Here is a 17,202-nt window from a genome sequence, read left to right on the forward strand (position 1 = left end):
GACAAAGAGCAGCTCCAACACCGTCTGCAACCGCTTCCCTGCTCTTTCCCTGGAACAGTTCTGGTCGTAGAAAATGACAGATTTGTCGAATCACGCGAGTGAAATCTGATTTGGTGAGTTTCAACTCCTAAACAAAATTTGAACTATATCCTGAACTTGCAGAGATGAATGACGTATTCAGATAAGTCACACACTTATCTGACCCTCGGCTAGTGAGTTAACATGTACTGCGATGCCGTCAATTGCAAGTGTCCCGACATATTTATACACCTGTCCAGACCACAGATGCTTCTTAATTTCTAGGTATACGTGACCTATAATAGCTCAGGGTCATTGTTTGGAGATTTTAATCCCATTGTGAGTGAGCATCAGAAGCATTCACTTGGCTGACATCAGCAATTTTAGCTTTATGATAACTTAAAATTCAACTTCAGTGTTTTCGTGTGTAGCAAGTTGAACTTTCAAAACTTGGGATTTCCTAAAGAAAATGTATTTAGATGATGATCTAGGTAACAGATAGGCTATTCCTAAGAAAATACTGTAGTACTGTTTTGGGACTATTTTCCCCAAAATGAAAGGGGGCATTTGTATGAAGTACCTTACACTTTTACTTGAACTTCCCTTCCAATAGGATACTAAAAGATTTGTTCTTGTTTTGTGTACAATTAATTCAATACCTGTTTTCGAAATGTTACTGAAATCGAAAAGCAACATCAGCTAAAAATAATTTGTGCTTCCTCACGTGCATTTTGGTAAAACTGGTTAGGAATGATGGCATTGATTTCCTTTGGGCGGTAGGGGTCTTCTCAAATACCCTAACAATTCAAATTCTTTTGATAAGGGTACAGCAAAGCTTAAGGAAATCAATATGATAGTAAGTGTAATAAAGTTTATTGTTCTCAAAAATCAAGGGAATCATAAATTGAAGCCATACCAGTTAAATTATATCTATCATATGAAGATGGCATTGAGTTGCTTATAAAATGGACTGAGTTTTCTGTTTTCATACCTTTTTTTTCCATCCTATCTCTTCACAACTCTTTTCACCTTAATCCTGTCCCAGACACTCAGCGTCTGATTCTCAATACTATTTCTGATCTCTTTTCACTTAGCTGACTCTAGCATCCCAGAGAAAAGCAAGGAAGAACTATGGTTTCTTCCTCAAAATTTTTGTCTTAGTGCCTTCAAAACAGAAAAAAAAAATGATTTCAAATGTCTATTATCTGCTTTTATGATACTCCAGAACATCTTAACAATCATTCTGCTGCTTCAAAGATTAAAATTGTTTGTCCTTCATAAATGGAAAGGAAAATTTTAATAGTCACAGATTAGGAGCTTGAAGTAGTTTCTTAGGGATTGAAAAGACCAACTGAAAATCAGACTAATTTTTGTCTTGGAGGTTTAGATACAATTGAAGAGCTGAATGGCAGATGTATAAAGATACCAGGAGCAGGATATATTTACCATTTTTATTATAGTTCTCTCTACTTTATAGAAACGGTACAAGAGCACATTTCCTCATGACCAATTTACCTGAATATTCAAGGTAAAGTGACCTTTTTTCTATATCTGGGGCCACTTTTACTGTATTCCTGGCAAGACTCTAAAAACCAAACCTGAATTTTATTAAATGTATTTTACACTTACTGAAATGTTTTTAGTGAGTTGCTCAATTGGGTAAAATAAAGTAGGGTCATTTACAGGGCCTCAAATCTTATTGGCTTTTGGACCCTTTTCTAACTAGGTTTTGCCTTTCAGAAAACGCAATCTGCATTTCACCAAGGACAGCAAGTAGCTGTGGGGGGACGCACGCCTTGATTTTCACGTGCAGTTGCCCGGTGGCCACACAAGGCTCTCAGCCCTGGAACACATCCTACTTGGAGATAAACTCAAATGTATTCCAGTGGAATTGTGTTCTTGCTTAAAAACAAAACCAAACCAAAAGCCAATTAAAAAAAAACACCCATCCCATCCTATGATTAAAAAAGACCCACGGAGGTAATTTTTGGGGATATTACTTCCCCACTGAATTAAGAATTCACAAGGCCTGAAGTCCTTATAACCTGTTCCATAACTTTATTATGCATGCAATCCATCCTGCGCTTTACCTAGGACGGCTCTTTTAAATATTTAACATAGTCCGTGACATAGATATCTTTAAAAATGGATTTAAAAAAAAAACGATTAATCTGCACTATCCCGTAAAACTTGAGGCCTTTATCTGGGATACAAAGGTGCTAAGTTTGTGGGCAGAAATCCTCCAAGGGGATTTCTGGCTTGTCTGGGAAATCCTTTGAGGTGAAGAGTCCTTCTCATTAAGTTACCTTTTCTGCCCAATTTTGTCTGATTACTAATGAGCCTGGTCGGCGTGCACATAGGAAGAGTCACGTGATCAACCAGAGGTCAAATGAGAGCTGTGGGTCCAGGAAGACAGAACCTCTTTGTTCTTGTTCCTTCTGCAGCTCCTCTCAGTCTCTCTCCTCCTCCCGTGATAAATTTCTTGACTTTAACCTTAAAAACATTTGATTCCTCCAGTGTCCATTCACAGCCTCTGAGGTTCACGCTTTATTCTCCTTCAGGATCCAGTCCTCCTCGAAAAGCTTATCATCCAATGTATTGTGTAAAGAGAATTCCCAGCAGTAGATTTTAAAATGAGAGGGAAAGTGTTGAGCATCTGAGTGTTTCCAGGTGCTGGTGTCAGTACCGCGATGCGTCCTGTTGACAATGCCGGCTATCACGGGGCTGGGGTGGGGGCACCCGAGATCGCTCTATTCTGAGCAGCCTTCAGAAATCAGCCCTATCTGATTGTTCTTTCGGATCAAACAAAGTAGGAAGACAAAGTAAGCTGAGCATCCTCTTTCACTCTGCACTTTGTTGTTAAAAAAGGGAGGAATCCCACTAGGAGAATCCCTAAGTCAGGTTTAGATATGACCAAACTTTTGTAAGATCTCCTTTTCTTCCTCCCAGCCCTTCCTCCCCAACCCGTCTTTCTGTCAGTTCACTGATTGGACTGAATGGTTTCTTTGCTCCTCTAAGGTCTGTGCCACACTGCTAAGAATTAACTGTAGGGCACAGATAAGCAAAACTAAAGGGCGTTTGCTGCTTTGAGAGAATGTGGCACACAGCTATCTGCACTCAGTTCAGAAAAGGGTCCTTTCCCTTACTTCTACAGAACGCTTGCAAACTCCCCAGTATCACTCTCGGAGCTCACGTTGCGGGGTCTTTGGCAAGGATGCTTACATAGCACAAAATGCAAAACACTTTCGTTCGCTACCCGAGGTGGGCAGGTGAGAAGGACGCCGGCTTCGGCCAGCCTGTTTTCCCAGGAACTAACTCTGTTGCTGATAAATGATCTTCTGAAGAAAGAAGATGTGGCAAAGTGCCTGCCATTGAGAACAGCAAGGAAAATAACAGTGTAGTTGGCATGCTTCTTAAAATGTATTTCTTGGTGGACACAGGAAGTCATTTCCCATCAGATTGGAACGTGACATAGTGTAATGTGTCAAAGGCATTGTTAAAAAACAAACAAACTGGAATTGAGCGGCGTACAGACAGTCTTACATCTCTCAGTTTCACACATTAGGACCGTTGAACATGCCGCGCTTATAAATTCTCCTGTTGGAGAGGTTTTTGGAGAATTTCACAAAAGTCAGTGGGATCTCGGTGGGGATACTGACATTTACCACTGAGTTCTTTAATGACAGCTAAACAAGAGAACACCACTCCTAATTTACTCAAGTAGAATTCAATATCATAACAAGGCAATTGCAGAACACTGTTGTTTGATAAAACCAATTTTCGTGCTATGATTTTTAACTCTTAGTTACCAGTGACTTCAGATTGCTTCACACAGCCTGCATTCTTATCCTGGGCATGGATTTTTAAATATAATTATTCTATTTTCCTTCCTTTAGTAATTTCTTCTATCATTTATTATATATATTATATACACATATGTATATAATATATTCATATTTAAAAATTTAAGTGTAAGACATGTCCCCATTTGGCATTCCAATTTATGTCATACGAGTTTATAGCTCCTGTCCACGCACCCCTGGAACTAAGTCCCTGTGATTACCAGAGTGGCAAACAGAGCATCACTTGTCAATTCTGCCAGACATCCCAGTGGCATGCCACAGTCAGCAAAGACAGGTGAACAAATGATCAGACTATTAGGACTGTCGGCTGTGAAAGGAACAAGAGGACCATGATACTTGCCAGCCCCACGAGGAACGGGCCCCTGCCTCTGTTGAGTACTGAGTGTCCGCTCTCCTGGACCGCCTTTTAGAATGTCAGCAGGTGTGGGAAATGTGCACAGAAAGAGGTGGGGTCGTCATGATTCCACCATGGAGGACTTCTGAAGTGACCGTGACGTGCATGCTGCCCTCCAGGGAGGGGAGATAAATGAAAGTAGACATATCACAAGGCAGGAACCGATTGGGTACAGGGGGGTTCAAGGAAGTAAGTGCTCTCTCCAGCTGGGGCTCAAGTGGGCAGGCAGGTAGTGAGAAAAAGCATCCGGAAACAGACTGGAAGGTGGCACCAGCTTGAATGGCCTCCCCCAAAGAGTTCCTCCTCTCCTTCTAAGATCCCCCTGCTCATCTCCGTCCCGGGACCCTATGGCTACTCCTCCTAGCAGTATGTCACACTTGGTGGTTAATTGATTTATTTGTTTCATATAAGCTGCTGCTGAAGAGTTGAAACTCCACAAGTGACTTTGACCCTCCTGATCTCCATGCCTGGCTGTGCATCTTGCCTGACACATAGTAGATACATAATAAATACTTACTGGACAGGATAGTGAATGAATCAGACAGACTGGGTTATACAGAGATGTGTGGAGGTGGTGGAGAGAGGGAGGGGCCATTCCTGGCAGAGCAAATTGGAAGAGTTTCTCACCTAGAGTCATGAAAACGGTTCAGCTTGGCTTGTAGGCTTTACACCTCACTCTTCAAGTAACTGATCGCTTTTGAGGGGGATATGGATAAAATTACCTCTAGATCATCCTATGTCTTCAACCTACAGGCTCTGAAGGAAGAGCGTGTCTCTGTCTTCACTGCCTTGAGTGTCAACGCTATGATCTTTTGACCAGACCCGTGGACCTCAGAAAGACTTGGCTGGAGCTGTCATGGGTCTTGGCTTTAAACTGAAATGAGTTCCAATGACCTGCTGAGTCCTGTGGTTCACATCAGGCCAAGCCCAGCACCTGAGATCAATTCAAGTCAACAGATGAAATGCCCCTAGGGTGTGCTCAGCCCCGTGGTGAGATAACAAAATAAATCCAGAGCAGGGATCCCCTGCCTTAAAGAGCAGGAGAGGGCTGTCTCTGATGGAACTGCTCTTCAATGACCTCCCCAGTTAAAGGCATGCAAGGGAATCAGGCATGCTCAGGTCCACAGGATCACTTCCTAAAGAGTGCTTTCTATGAAGGGACCCATCCACTCTGGGATCCAGTGAATAGTTTCCCTGTGGTTGTGTGTCTGTCCTGGTCCAGAAAAGCCCAGAGACACAGCATCAAGGAGCCCCGGATGGGGAGAAGCTTCTCAGGGCTCCAGATCTATCACTAAGAAGCCGTGACTCATTGGGGAAGTCATTTTCATGATCAGAATGTTTTCTCATGCCAAAAAAAATTGGGCATTTGTTCACTTATCAACTCCATTACGCATCCACTAAATGCCGGACACTGCGCTGAAACAGCCCTAACTTCCCTGGGCTCGGATGAGAAACAAATGAGATAGTGGATGGGAAATGTGTTCTCCAACTGTAAATCCCAGCACCACGTGAGTCACTTGGGGTTGACGAGACAGCCCATAGAACCGCCTGAAACAGCCAGGTTGTGTCATGTGCCATGTGCTCACCGAAAGGCCCGCTAAACACCATCTTTAAACCAGGTCTTTGAGACCTAAAATACAAGGAGATACACAGCCACAAAAGCTCATTAGGTGTCCAGGACAACTTTTTACAAATCTATTTGTGTTATCACATCCTAATGGAGCCAGAGTCTGATCCCCATGTATACGACCATGAATCCGGGAAAAAGAGTCCATATTCCCATCCTTGGTTTACAGAAGCGCGCTGCTCCCAGCGCATCCCTGGCAGTAAGAGGCGGTCCCTCCATCCCTGGTTCCCAATTGTGGTGACCACGAGGTGACTCCAGCGGCGCAGAGCAGAGAACTCGGCAGGGGGGAGGCTGAGCGGGGTGGGAGGTATGGAGTCCTGGGGGCTTGGGGGAGGGGCGAATCGGGAGACTTCAGAGCACGGGCTCTAAGGTGAAGGTCTGGATGAAAGCACGGCAGGGCAGAAAAGCACGGTTGGTCACCATGAAAAGATGGAAAGGTAGGTCTTTGCTGCCAATAAGCAGGCAGCAGTGGGCGGGGAGCCAGCGACAGCACGGCTGGCCCTTGAGAAATGATGCCTCTTAACTAACTCTAACGCTGCTGGATCATGAATCACTTTCTTTGATGCGATCTGTCTATGACTTATTTCCCTTAGACTGAGAGCTCTTTGCGGGTCGGATACACATTTGACGCATTTTTCGTACCCCTCCAAGGGCCGAGCGCAATCCCGCACATGAATAAATCAACACAGGTCTAAAGGTGTGCCCTAGCCCCTCTGGGACTCCGCTTTCCCTCTCAGACGATTTTCTCAAATGCACATCAGACAAGCCCTGCACTTTCCAAAGCCTGGGTGTTAAGGTGTTTAGTCTTAAAAAGCCCACCACCAAGGTCTTCATTGTTCCCTGATTTACACAAGCTACCCCCCCGGCGGGGGGGGTTCTGTATGCTCACAGAGCTCCCCCACACAGGAAAGATAAATCAACACCATTTAAACCAAGAGGCAGCCCTCTCTTAGCGACACTCAAGTCCTCCTTAAGTATTCCTTTTTCCTCTTAAGTAGTAATCAGATCTCTCTTTGAGGGCCACTTTACCTTGATTGTGAGATTTGGCATTTAATGTAATTGTGATCTTAAAAATTCATCAGGAGCAGGGAGACATGTTACACGCGCACGCTCTGCAGGCTGAACTTCCCAGCTGAATCTGCTGGCTGGTGTCTGGGTGGGAGTGGAGAATGCGGGAGGCGATTCTAAGAGACACCGGGCTGCTGATCACTCTAAAGAGAAGAGCTGAAGTGCCTTCTCCGCCCACCTCCCACGGTCCCTTTCCAGGAGAGAGGAAAGGAACTCTTCAAACTGGCTATAAACTCTACTAAGGTAGGTCTGGAGGTCAAAATCTGATACAGGAGAGGGAGTGTGGATCCAGGCTTCTCTCTGCACACCCCATGCTTCGCATAAAGGGCTATTGCACTTTGTATAAATCTCGTCTAAGATCACGCTCGCACCAAAGAACTTTTGTTCGCGAAGTGTATCAACGGTAAGGACTTGAACAGAGAGAGAATGATGGATTACATCTGTAGCTGGACACAGAAACGGACACACACAGAGGCCGGCACACAAATTGCCAGTTTTCACCGTCGACGATCTCCTTGAGCAAATGCGAGCAGCACCAGCTGATGGCTAACTCCCCCATGCTAAGTAGGTCAGGAGGATATGAGAACCCAGCTATAAAAAAATCACAGCAAAACGTCCCCTCAGTTGGTCCTAAGGAGTTATATAAAGCTCCCCTAATTGACCACATCAGAGGAGGGTCTGAACTTCTTGCATGAAAACAACTCACCCTTCCTGGTGATGACACCGTTTAAAACGAGGTTTTACTCTAAGTGTCCGAGAAAAATAATGACAGTATTTTTAAATAAACGAGTTGCAACACGCAGGCAGTATTTTCAAAAGCATCACCTGCTCCCCTTTTAGAAAGACAGGATGCTGCCCGGCTGGAAAAGTGAGATTGGCTCTCATGAAATTTTTTTTCAATAAACAGTGACAGAGAGGGATCTTTTTTTTCTTTTTGGCACTTAAATGGTATATGTGTGAAAAGAAAAAAGTTCCCTTTATAGAGGTACAAAAAAAAATCTTTTCCCCTGAACATGCTATTCAACTGAAATCACCTTTGTTATTTCAACTGAGTTTTATTATGTTCACAAGTTGATTTTTTTTTTTTTGGCACCTGACTCTTCTAAAAAATTGCTATAGTGGGACAATTTGTCACTATTAGTCTCACTGAGACCTTACAAATCAACAAGGGGAGGGATGATCTGCTGATATCTATGCATATGAATAAAGCAAACACCATACAACCTAGAACTACAGAAATACCACTCTCAGAAGAACAAGCAAAAGGAAGAAAAGGTACAGGAGTAGGTGGAAATCTATGCAATCAATATTGTACTCTGATATTCACCTTGTAACATTTACTGATTAAAGACCCTTCATTGTTAGGTAAGAACCCCTTTCTGGACAACCGTGTTTTATCATAGTTAAATAGTCATGATCATTTAAACTCTGGAATATCTAAATTTGTACAATACATAACGTTTGCTAACAGTGGCTCGGGGGGTGGTCTATGAGGAGTTTTAGTTTATAACACTCAAAATGATTAACTAAATTCTCGTATGAGAAAACGTTTGGTGACTCATAAGGGGATTTGAAGAAGTTTATTTAGGGATCGTCTGGACGGCAGCCACAGTCTCATACAGAATATTCCTTGAGGCCACGGGTGGCAGCGTGGACTGCTGGCTAACTTGCAGTGACATTTTTTACATGGTCAGGCTCACAAATGAAGAAACACATTTGCTATGGAAAACTACACCTTATGAACAACTCAGTAGTTGTAACGGGCATCCATCAAAGGATCTCAAAGCACCTTTCTTCTAATCAGGCTCAGTCCAGACATGGACACAGCAGAAGGGTGTGGGGGAGGAGAAGCACCAACGCAGTGTTGAAACCCGAAAGAGTCAAGGAAAAGGAAGTTCCAAATAGAAGCCTGTTTTAGATCATGGTGTTCTTGTAAAACAATTACCCTGAGTAATAATAATAGTCACAATTTATTGAGCCTTAGATATATAAATACCTTAGTAAATTAATTGCATTTTGTCTTCACAAAATAACTGTAAGGAGGTTTATTATTCCCATTTCACAGATTAAGAGCCTGAGAAGTGAGAAGTGAATTAATATGGCCAAGTTTCCAAAGTCAGAAAGCAATGGAATAAAAATTGAAACCTAGGTTAATCAGTTCCAAGGCCCAGGCCACCATCAGCACATCACGCCACACTCTCTGGTGCACTGTATTTATTTATCTATTTGTACTAATAGGAAAACTGAAGGCAGAATGGTGCCACCGACTAGCCTACCACTGTTCCTGTAATCCCCGAGGGACTGTTTTCTGACTCCTGCGTTAATGAGCAGAAGGCTTGCTCCTCTGCTCTAGTCATCTTGCTTTGCCCCTCTCCTGCCTGTTCTCTGCTGATGGCATGTTAAAGAAGAGTTCGTAAATGGCTCCCTGTGATTCGGGCCACAAGCTAGGACATGAGAGTGGTTTGGGCTCAGACAACAATGGGAAGTGTTGGAGGAACACTGCTTTATTCTAGGTGGTGCCTTTCCACAGCCGTGGCTCTTGTCACAATACAGAGAATATGCAGCATCCTGTGAGGCCAGGACTTTGGTGGCAGAAAATACTGGGACAAGGATTAAACCCCTTGGGGAGAGAGGACAGGTCTCAACACAGGCACAGCTGTGCCCGTGATATCCTCCAAGGACCCAGCTTTCCAGCTGTGCAATTCTGTGCACATCTGTGCCAGTGGAGACTCATGACACGTGACCATGCCATGCGCTCAGGGAGAAAGCTCTCTGTCACATCATTTTACAGCGGCACCCCATCCAGGTCCAACAATCATTGCCATGTGGTTCTTGAAGGGCCCTAAAACACCCACACACCTTCCTTCCCCTTGTGAGAGCAATGCTCTGCATCTGGTAGAAGGTGGAAATGAACTCATGAGCTTCAGAAGGGTGCTTTCCAACACGCTTCAAAGTGAGTTTGCAGTGACCTCTCTGCATGACATAGTTATTTCTGCCCTTTTGTCACTACCCCGGGACAGCCCCAACAAGTTCATCCTGCTCCTTGTCTGACTTCCTACTTTAGAGCAAATTTCTGTTTAATTGTAATTCACGATTCAAAAACAGCAGCGACCTAATACACGGAGATTTTTTTCTAACCATCTTGTTTTTTGTTCCTATTCCCCCCTAGGTTACACAGTCTAACAAGAAAATCTGTTTATGTCCCTTAGAATTTTCCCTTTTTAATTGAGGCCAAGTGTCACGTTGGCTGTATGACAGAAGGCAGACACGGGCATCGTCCTGAGAGAGCCCTTCCTACAAAGTCCGATGCAAATGCAACAGGCAGAGCGCCCAGTCAGTCTGAAGGCTCCCCTGGTGACAGACTTCTCAAAATTTTGAAATCAGACTGGCAGCTTCAGAAAGCAGAGTCATTCCTTTCTAAGTCTCAGGTCAGACCACACATACGTCCAGGCTCAGAGAGAACCTTTTCCGCTCAGGAGGAAGGGACCAGGAAGCATAGTGAAAAAGGACCGCCCTATCGCACAAATTTTGAACTCTAACGCTTCCCTTGCACCAAATGCTGTGTCTGCAAAATACCAAAGTATCCCAGATGAAAAGTAAAGTCTGTAGTCAGTCATTCTGACTTTCGCTCCACGAGACAACACACATGGAGAGATGCTTATAAGGATCAGAATGCCTTAGGATCTTTTTTTTGACATTGTTAATTTATGTTGTTTTTACATTTCATCACATTATTTGATTATCTGCCAATTAATGATATGATCAGTGTCCTGTCCCAGCTGAGGCGGGGAGGGACTCTTCTGTTTGAGTTTTAGGTGGGTTCTTTGCTTTTCCCTTTCTTTTTTTGGTCAATGTTGATCCAGCAGAAAAAAAAAGACAATAACAAAAATTTTATACAAGTCAAAGGTTTCACAATTTTGAGTTCAAGTTTATTAAGCCCTGGAAAAGGGTGGCGCTTACTAACTAAAAATGATAAACTTTGACTTATCTGTGGATTTCAATTTTTCATGCTATTTCTTTTTACCACTTTTAAATGGACCACATAACATATGGCATGTTTTCCATTCTTCCTACCAACTCATAAACAATAGCAAGATTCAGTGACATGGAAACTGCATATTTAGTCTTGGTGCCTTTTTTTTTTTTTTTGCAAAACATCATTTTGTAATTTTTTAAATTTAGGAAATCTTTCCACATCTTCCTTGGGCTTCGTTAAAATACCAGAGTAATCTTAGGAAGTTTAAAGTATTCACAATCACACCGAAAAATATTAGCTAAAGCTTACGTGCTAAAGCACCGTCACGGTATCTAGTCTAAATCGGAGCGGGCGGGTGCTGAAATCTTCCGAAGCATAAAGCCTGGGGAGATTCTTTTAGAGGTGCTTTGCTTGGTTTTTTGTTTGGGTGTTTCCCCCGGGTCAGAAAAGAGGTAGTTGATTTGCCTGATTTAGGAAGAGCTTGGGGGTTAAGTGGAAGATAAGCTGCGTTTCTTCATCAAGACACACGCTGGCACGTGTGTTTCCCGGGCAGCAGCCCGCCTCCACCCGGCCAGCTGTCTCATCTGAAAAGCTGTCATTCAGCGTGAATTCCAGAGCAGCGCTGAAACCTTCGCGTTTCTGTGTTACCTGTTACAGACCACCCGGTTGTCCCCGAGAACCCCCTGGGATGGGAAGCACCGCTCGTGAACTGACAAGAGGAGTCTGAAGAGAGGGTACTCAGAAGAGAAGGGGAGCTCAACACATTTCATTACAGTGGCGTTCATTCGAAGAGCTCGTTCTATGGTGACATGCTGGAGACCCAAAGGAATCTCAGCCACCATGGGTTTCAGGGGGCCCAGGGCTGCTTCTGCACTGAACACTGAGCTACATTTTTAGAGGAGAGAACACGCAGGTGGTGACATTTCAGCTTAGGGTGTCTGAAACTAGGTGCGTGGCTCCCGTCAGTAACGAGAGGAGGCGTACACCTAATTCCCAGAAAACTTCAACGACAATTTATCCTAAAAATTTAACTTAATTATAAAATTAAGTGGGTAGGTTTCGCACAGCCTTTGTTGGGATTCACATTTGAATGAAAAGAAAAGTCAGGAGGAGGATTTGAGGAAGAGATCAGAAAAGCACCTTAGGTAAGTCACTGCTTCCCTAGGAGATCATAATGTCCCACACATCTCCAGGGACTCTGTGCTAAACATAATGCTCAAGTTCTTAGAGAGGATCTTAAAAGAACGGTTACCAAGGAAAAATGTATGATGGTAAATTATGCCTCTTTTGTACTAACTGTTTTATCTTAACAGAGGAATCTCACCATTACCTGAACTGAGATCAAGGCAAAAGGTTACCCTGCACGCAGGTGGTGGGACATAACACAGTCATTTATTCCAGAGTTTTCCTTCAGTTTTGGTTAATTACTGAGTATGTAAGATTGTGTGTGAGTGCACGCACGAACGTTTTTGGAAGGACTCTGTTACCACTTTTCTATGAGACACCCTTACCTGAAAAGTAAAAAGTCAGTGCCAGAAAGGGCTATCCAAAGAAAAGTGTAGTGGCTGTTCCTGTTACAGGTGACTATTAAACCACAGCTTTATTGTTAACAAAAAGCCCTGCTATCTTCTCTTTGCCCTTCTGTAAACTGAAAAGCAAAAAACTCTTCTGCAAGGACTGAATTTGTGTCACCTTCAATGTAGGGAAAATTAAAAGATTACTTGTTTTGGATATAAAATTAACTCAAATTGAGTAATCTGAATACACAATTACATCAGCAACACAACCATAGCTATGGACAAAGTCTCAAGATGTGGACACTTAACCTCTAAACTTTTGCAATGATTTGTTTCTTATCTTCAATAAGAACAATATATTGTCTTTGAATAAAGAGCATCAAAAAGAACTATGTTCAAGTAACTCGATTTTTCTGATGTAAAAATGTTATCACTCTTACATATTTGTGTTTCATAATTATTTCATAATCTAGAAAACCTTTTTCTCCAGGGGAAAGTTTTTCCTGAATCTTGTATTCAAAGAAGAAACAAGCCATCAATCAAGAGAAGGCCAAGAAACTCGGAGAACTCAACCCAGTCAGGCACTTTTTGAATGATTTACTCCAGGAAACTGGATCTTCTTGGCATATGACTGTGTCTACATATCCTGAACAGGACACTTACCAGATTTTCTGTTGTAAATTCTTTTTATAGCTTCCTAGTAGAAGACTCTTTTCATTTTGAGGAGACCCCTCAGAATATGGTTTTAAATGAATCTGTTCACAAGGTTCAAAGCCTTGAATTACAAAACCTGGTTACCATTGAGAAAACGCACCGAGCTGTGTCAAGCAGAGAAGAGAAGGAACCAGGTACAAGTGTCATTCTCTAAGGCGGACGTGCAAGGCTGATCGGAAAGGATTAAGACTTCCTGAGCACAGGAGAGCTTCCAGACAGATCACTTCCAGAGTGGGGGAACACACGCTCTCCCGTCCATTGTGTTCCGTCCCCTCCATCCAGGTAGGAAATTCTTTAGAGTTAAAAAAGGAAGGATTGTATAGTTTAGGATGTCCTCATTCATCTAATTATCCGGAAAAAAAAAAGCTGTAGAAATGCCCTTGCTTTCATGTTATCGGAAAGAATGTGAAAAATCAGCTTAATGACGCTTTGTGGAATCGTTTACCTACAGCTAATTCACAGAGGTGAAAAGCTTAAGTAACGCGCTACACCGTACACGGCAGCTTGGCACAGGGGTCTCGTTTTGTCACGACAAACAAGTTGCATATTTTAAGAAGCCATTTTTGTCTTATTTGATAGATCTGGAGACATTTTTGTCCCCGGGACTTACCTTCTCTTCTTCTTTAAAGATGTCTTTAGTTTTCTTGCTTGCACAGAAATTCGAAATTGCTTTGTCTTAGAAGAGTAGGAACTCTGAAATAAAAGAGATGGAATGTATAAATTGGAAGCAACTTGATCTGATATTTTACACATAAAATTTTAGTTCTGAAATTCAAAAAAATTGAGATGCACTGTTACGAGGGATTACTGCTGGCTTATAGCAATTAAACAGGAAAAAATTATTAAAACTCATAATAAAGCTACCTAACTGTAAGTTAAACCCAACTTTATTTCACATGTCCCTGTGGAGGCTTTTTGCTTTTTCTTCTGGTAGTAAAAGCAGGAAATCTATATGGCTTATTTATCTTTACGAAGAGTGAAATACGTGTGGTTTATTCAAGAGCTGCCACCTTTCTATCTTATTTAAAGCCCCTATTTCAGTCTCTGCTGCTAATTCTGATTACACATGAGGATAACCACGCTAAGGGCAGGACATGCTGTGTTCCCAGAGCCTAGGGCTATATTGACTGCAGTGTGAATTCACAAATATTTGTTTCTGGTTCTGTCGAAGGGACAAATTGCATGTGTTCCTTGTTTTTGCTTTTTTTTTTTTTCACTTAGTCATTTTAAACAGCAGTCACAGCTAAAGTGAATCCATTTCCTGAGTTTCTCATTTTAGTACGATTGTCCTACGGGAAAGTCCTTCAGTGTCAGACAATGGGTCCAACTCTCTCTATTCCTTCCTTTCCCTCTTTCTCACCTACACTAAGAAGCAAAGCAAACAAGGAAACAAAAAATACACGAAGGATGTACGGTAAGTCAGAGGTTACTTTCAGGTTTCGAACGCTGTTGACCAAGAAAGGACTGATGTAATTATGAGGAAAAGAGAAGTGAAGAGAAAGAGCTGGTTTTTCAGAAAGCTGTTGTATTTGTTTTTAAGGGGCCAGATCAAGGTCTAGATAATACATTAGCTGAAAATATTGTAACCCTGTGGGGAGTTGTGGAATGGACGTCATTCTCAAAGAGATGGGGAGAAGCTGGTTTATGCTCTAGGAAACATTTATGTAAAGAGTGCTGGGGAATAAAGAAGAGTCAGAAGAGGAGACAGGAGTACTGGGAAAGAGGAAAAGAATCGGGCCAAAGAGTCATACTGGAGACCATGGAAGCACGTTCTGTGAAGAGATAATCAGACAACAGTGTTAAATGCTACGGGTAGATTTCATAGGACGAAAACTAGCTGAAGATCATAGATTTTATTTGGAAAACACTTGTGTCTTGTGAGACAAATATTTTGGTCATATAGAGGGTACAAAAGGCAACTTACAGGAGGAGGAAAGCTGGATCATGACGAGAAGTGAAAAAAAATGACGAGAAGAGAAAAAAGGAAAAGGATGATAGAGTTAGGGGAAATGTTTTCTTGATAGTAATTGTACGTTTGGTTGTAAGGAAGACTCAATCTGAGCATGTGAATACAATGGAAGTGAATACAATGGAAGACCAGCGCCAAGAGGGGGCTGCAGAGGGCAGAGGAAGGTGAGGTGGGGTCTGTGCATGAAAGTAATTAAGATCCAGGGTTGGGGGGGGGGGTGACTGTAAAGGAGGAGGGGCACCATTTTATTTGAGGCAGGAAGAAGGAAGTCATTTGTTAAGAGGAACACAGGTCGAGTTGATGAGAAGTTGTGAAGTGTGAAAAGTGACTGGAGAGGCTGCTCGAGAGATACGATTAGGTGTTAAAAATAAATAAACACAAAAGGGTCCAGTAGGAATCCAGTGAGACTGAACAGGATAGCTTCACCCTGGACCAAGATGGGAGATCTTGACAGTCTGCATGAGCCACCAGCTGAGAAAATAAAAGGTGTGGCTAACCCAACAGGGTGGATCTTGGGTTGGCAAAAAGCTGGAAAGTCAAGGAGGTGCACAAGGTGTGGAAAAGAATAAAGAAATGGGTGATTTTGGAGACCGGGCTGGATGTTAACATTGGTTGATTAAGCCCTTTTCCACCCTGCCTTTCTTTCTTCCTTCCTTCCTTCCTTCCTTCCTTTTTCATCATTTATTTATTTATTCAACAGGTACTTACTTAGAACTTTCTTTCCTCTAAGCTTTGTGCCAGGCACCAGAGAGAGAGATAAGTGGCTCTTAGATCAAGAATTTGTGGAGGGGGTGAGGTTACCTCCTGGTACTTTTTTCACCATAACCTTGCCAGCAGTTCTCATCTATTCCAGGCTCGCTCTCCCCCACTCTCTCTCTCTGTCATACGTGTATATACGTACGGGGATGTATTTGGCATCACTCATGTTTGCCTCATCTCTCACATGAATTCATCTAATCTTTTCACACAGTGGGTACTTGATATAGGCTACAGATAACAGTATAGATGCCCTCTGTATTTTTATTTCTTATTGAGTTATACTTAACACACACTGTTATATTCATTTCCAGTGTACAACACAGGAATGCAACAAAAACCCTCGCCCTCCTTCGGGCTGACTGCTGTGTGTCTCAGAACGCCGTTTGGCCACCGTGCTGCTGCTTCACAGCCAAAAATGGCTATTGACGAATCCAAATGAAGGGAGCTTTCTACAGAATATCAGTGGGTAGGGAAGAGAGGTGAGGCATCCTGAAATTGGAAATGGTTTCTCGAACAGAGAAAAGTAATTCAGCTCTAGTAAGTGGTAATCTGTGCCCACAAATCAGAATTCCTTTCTTGAAAGAAAAAGAATAAAATCATCTTTTAACCAAGAAAATAGGTTTCGAGCATCTTGCAGAATCCACGTAGGAGCCACTATGTCCTGGAAGGCAAAGGGACAGGGGAGTGAAATCTCCAGGGCTCTGCAGTTTGTGACCTCCTCACGGCTCCCAGAAACCCAAGATTTTGAGGAGGTATCCCAGGGTTCCTAGAAAGTTGGATTTGAATTCCATCTTTTAAAACATACATTTCAGTTTCTTGGAGACAGCCAAGAAGTTTATAGCTCTGCTTTGATCTTGCACTCTAGGCTGTGGGACCTTTCCATGCGCAGCTGTGGACAGGTGAGCCCCACCTGAAGCACAAATGTTCGGCGAAGCCCGGGGGCTGAGCTCAGGTCTCTGCCTCTGACACTCACACTTCACGCTCTCCCAGCACCTTCAGGGCTACTGTTACTTTTGATGTTACCTGTCCTGTTCATGTTTTTTTTTTTTTCAACTGAAGTACAGTCAGTTATAATGTGTCAGTTTCTGGTGTACAGCATAATGTCCCAGGCATGCATATACATACATATATTCATTTTCATATTCTTTTTCATTAAAGGTTATTACAAGATATTGAAGATAGTTCCCTATGCTATACAGAAGAAACTTTTTTTAAAATCTATTTTTATATGCAATGGCTAACATGGGAAGGGATAAATTTGGGAGTTCGAGATTTACAAATGTTAGCCACTGTTCAT

At 42.6% G+C, this 17,202-nt stretch overlaps 1 protein-coding gene across 1 annotated transcript in view; it reads right to left on the reverse strand.

The window, feature by feature from the left end:
- Nucleotides 1-17,202, reverse strand: part of TENM3 (teneurin transmembrane protein 3) — a 1,525,061-nt gene that overhangs the window by 601,456 nt on the left and 906,403 nt on the right. Inside the window, exon 9 of the mRNA XM_072950498.1 lies at nucleotides 13,788-13,870. The gene's annotated coding sequence lies outside the window, so the exon portion shown is untranslated. The remainder of the gene's footprint in view (nucleotides 1-13,787; nucleotides 13,871-17,202) is intronic.

Source organism: Vicugna pacos, chromosome 26 (assembly GCF_048564905.1).
Source record: "Vicugna pacos chromosome 26, VicPac4, whole genome shotgun sequence".
Taxonomy (NCBI): domain Eukaryota; kingdom Metazoa; phylum Chordata; class Mammalia; order Artiodactyla; family Camelidae; genus Vicugna; species Vicugna pacos.